Source organism: Nannospalax galili, unplaced genomic scaffold, assembly GCF_000622305.1.
Source record: "Nannospalax galili isolate Female #2095 unplaced genomic scaffold, S.galili_v1.0 scaffold339, whole genome shotgun sequence".
Classification (NCBI taxonomy): domain Eukaryota; kingdom Metazoa; phylum Chordata; class Mammalia; order Rodentia; family Spalacidae; genus Nannospalax; species Nannospalax galili.
In genome coordinates this window covers 899,036-902,940 of record NW_008344185.1, presented here as the reverse complement: position 1 = coordinate 902,940, position 3,905 = coordinate 899,036, and the positions used below count along the sequence as shown (strand labels likewise).

At 42.8% G+C, this 3,905-nt stretch overlaps 1 non-coding gene across 1 annotated transcript; it reads left to right on the top strand.

The window, feature by feature from the left end:
- The first annotated feature begins 3,593 nt into the window (after window positions 1-3,593).
- LOC115071594 lies at window positions 3,594-3,689 on the top strand. The gene has a single exon (XR_003850693.1). It is a non-coding gene; the product is annotated as a small nucleolar RNA SNORD16 (small nucleolar RNA).
- Window positions 3,690-3,905: the final 216 nt, after the last annotated feature.

Here is a 3,905-nt window from a genome sequence, read left to right as displayed (position 1 = left end):
CCATTAAGGAAGAACCAAAAGTCTCTTTGGCAGAGATCTTGGTCAACCTGAGGCCTGTTCAGAAGCCATCATATTTGTCTTTTGTTTACTGATATAGTCTTGATTTTATTCACATGCAGGGAAGCAATATGCAGAGAAGGTAGGCCCTTCCCCATGCTCAAATGACCAGTCTAAGCCTTAAGTAGCCAGTGTCTCATTTACTGGTAGAATGGTCACGTGACAGTGGATTGGACTATACTGGGCTGGAGTAGGTGCTTGTATGGAAAATCCCTCCCTAATTAAATCAAAGGTATGTGAAGCAAAATTCTATTTCTGCCTGCCTTTGAACATGTCCATAGGAGATGTATGTTGTGCTTAGATCAAAGAAGCAGCCATCTTGATCCCATGACCAGGAGGTAGAGTGCGTCACCAAGCATCCCCTTGACGTCACTGTATTGTATAGAATGACAGCATGTTGTTCAAGACTGTTTGAATTCAGCATCCTATTACTCATGAGCTGAAAGCATCCCGTATTATCTAAGCTGTGAAGCCCTGAACACTGGGGACAGCCCTCTGGTCTGCTCTCTGCACTGATCACTGCTGATTATGTTTGAGCCATTATTTCTGCTTGCACAGAAGTGTCTCACTGTCTTGGTACCAAAAGTGGACAAAATGGGAACAGACCTTTACTGCAGAAAGCTTAATGTTTGATGTCTCCCAGTAGCACACACTTTCCCTGTCACCATCCTATGCTGCCTTCAGGAGCCTTCAGGGAGGCTCCAAGCAGCAATATTTTGGCCTGCAAGCCAGGCTCTGAACACTGTGCTAGCTCTTCCTCAAGCATCACTAACAGGTCACTTTGGTAGCTGGATTCTTTCTTTCCAATTCGTTGCTCACAGTCCTAAGGCAGTGGGTGGCTGGGCTTTCAAATGATGTCTGGAAATTGGAAGCCAAATTTTATTTAATAACTGTCTAGACAAATACTCAGTTTACCTTTCTATATTTTATTACTTTTTATTTTATGTGTATGAGCGTAGTGCCTACATGTATGTAAGTCACCCAGGTCATGCAATGCCTGAAGAGGTCAGAAGAAGGTATTGGATCCCCTGGAACTGGAGTTACAGACGGTTGTTAGCTGCCATTTAGGTGCTGGCATTTGAACTCGGGTCCTCTGGAAGAGCAGCCAGTGCTCTTAACCGCTGAGCCATCTCTCCAGCCCCCTCAGTTCACCTTTCTACTTCCTCTACCTATCCCACTCCATTCAGGCTCCATATGGTCATCACGAATCTTTTATGCTGATGAGTTTTTCAGTCTTTCCCTCCTATCATAAGACATCTGCCCTTGGAAGACTCTCCAAGTGGACAATGACTTTAAAAAGAAAAATGGACAGAGTGTCTATTTACTTTGAAATAACTAGCCTAAAGCTGATGATATACAGACCAAGATAGCTGGAGCAATGCTGCTGTGCAGGTTTTTGTTCATGTTATATCCTGGCAGATCATTGCCCACTGAGACAATTTCTGTTTTATCAGAATGGTCATTGTATAGAACCACAGTTGTCAGAGACGACAATCCTAATACCTACTGAAGGGCTTTCTTTTTGGTTTTTTTTCTCCGTACTTGTAGAACCTAGCTTCTGTTCTATTTTCTTCATCCTGGGATGGGTAAGGAGAATCTGCTCACCCTTACTCAGCCAGTCCCAGGGCTCCTGAGGCCAGTAGTTCAGGAGACCACTCAGATACACTGCTCTGGACTTAGAGTCAGGCATTCCATCCCCTCAAAAGTAGCCTCTACCTTCTCAGCATTGCAAGCAGCCTTGAAAGAAAACAAAACAAAAAAACAGGCTTAAAGTAGTTCAGACAGAAGTTTTGCCAAACCACTCAGTAAAAATGTTTGGATTTGCATTTTGTTGATCCTAGAATGTGAAACATTAAGTGAAGGCTCAAAAACAAACCTGAAATCACTCTGAGACAGTTGTTATAACTCCTGAATATTGTGGGAACCACGAAGGGCTGGTGTTTTGGAGAACAGCAGCTTCCTAAGAGCTGTGTTGGGTTTCTCTGCTTCTCCTAGCGTCTCCCAGGCCTGGCCCCTGGGAGCTCCTCTATGCAAATGAACAGGCTGCCTTATCTGGTCCACACAAGTTCCCCTTTCCAGTGAAAACCACTCTGAAATTGGTTACAGACAAGGGACTGGATTAGAGGCCCTGGCCAGGGCTAGCACCTCTAAGTAAACAGAAGGGGTCACATGATTTATCGGGTGATGAGTGTTTGCTGGAAGGCATGTGGTGTGAGGTTACTCTCCAGTCAAAGGGAGAGAGAGAAAAAAAAAGAAAACAAAAAACCTCCCACTTGCTTTTGTTTTTGCCAGAGCCACCCCTCCCCTCCTGTGTGAACAGTCCTCCATGGGCTCCATGGGCTCCACAGTGCCTGTGGGGAGAGAGCAGAGCTGGTGGTTGGTGGCGGGGCTGAGCTAGAGAGGCAGGCTGGGAATTCAGGGATCTGTCGGCAGGCAACTCTCTCCTGGAAGAGGCTTCTCTTCCCCAAAGTCCTTTCGGATGTTCCTGTTTCACAGGGCCTTTCCCTTGACTGGGTTTTCTACTGCCGATACCCCGAAACATTTGCTTGATGTTTGAGGATAAATCCTTTACTTGAAAAGAGAACCCACTTTTCCCGAGGCTCTTAGAGGTAGATGGGGCAGAAACAGAAGGCCATACTTGCACACTAAACAAAAGAGAGTGAGGAATGGGCTGCTCCGTCTCAGGCCTGTAGAATGACCAGAAGATTCTCTGCTGATCACTCCAGTTGTCTAGTGTTTTTAGCTCATTACTGGATTTCTAGAATTTAACATATTTCTGAATATCCACTCTCAGGGATGTTCAACCACCACAGTTGATAAAGTTCACCATAAAATTCTTATCTTCCTTACTATAGACTGAAATTCCTTGAGCAGTAAAATAACTTCAGCAAATCAAGGAGAACACCAACAGCTTAATCTATGAAGGGACAAAAGCTAGGCAGGATGTGCAGTCCACAGAAAAAGAAATGAAAATGGCCCCTGAGCATACCGAATGACGAATGATGCTCAACTTCTGTTAAGCCAAGTTAAAGCTATTTTGACAAGATAGCTGCTTTCCCTCACAAGAGAAATGCAAAAGCTACATGAACTAGAGGGAAGCGCTAAGTGGAGCTTCTGGGCCACAGTCCCGCCCTGGTTTGAACTGGGTGTTGCCCATACAGTGTATTTAATTGGTGAAGATCTATTCAACTATATGCAGATGAAATCTTTCTATCATAATTATTTAACAAGTATATTGAAATTCCATTTTTTCTAATAATAGTGGCACAGATTAAAAATGGCAACATACTGTATTACAAAGGATAGAATGCAGCAGTCATATCAACTAGAATATGAATGGTCAGTTTCCGTAGAGGGTAAATGGGCGCTTCTTATCAGCCCTAGAAGTGCAGATACTCTTTGGCCCAGGGATTCCACTTTTTAAACAAATCCTACTCACATTTGCACAATGATACAAGTACAATGCCATTGTCTGCAGTAGCATTATTAATACCAAAGGATTAGATTGAACTAAGATACTCATCAAAAAAAAAGTTGGCAATGATGCAACTTGTGTCTTACACTCTCTTCAGTGACGTTGCCTGCTGTCATTAAAACTGGTTCAGAAGACTGACAAAAATTGTCACTGAGCAAGGCATAACCTTTTCTTAGCACCCCAAATCTGAGAGATACTATTCTTTTTTAAAAAAATTATTTATTTAATATCCACATACTTAGAAGCATTTCAATACAACAGCAGTGACATATTCAATAACAATTTCCAGAGCTAAGATGCATCTCTTTCAAAATTGGCTGTAAATTTTTAGGTTTATAGTTGAATTATTACAGTTATAAATATTGTATTCAGT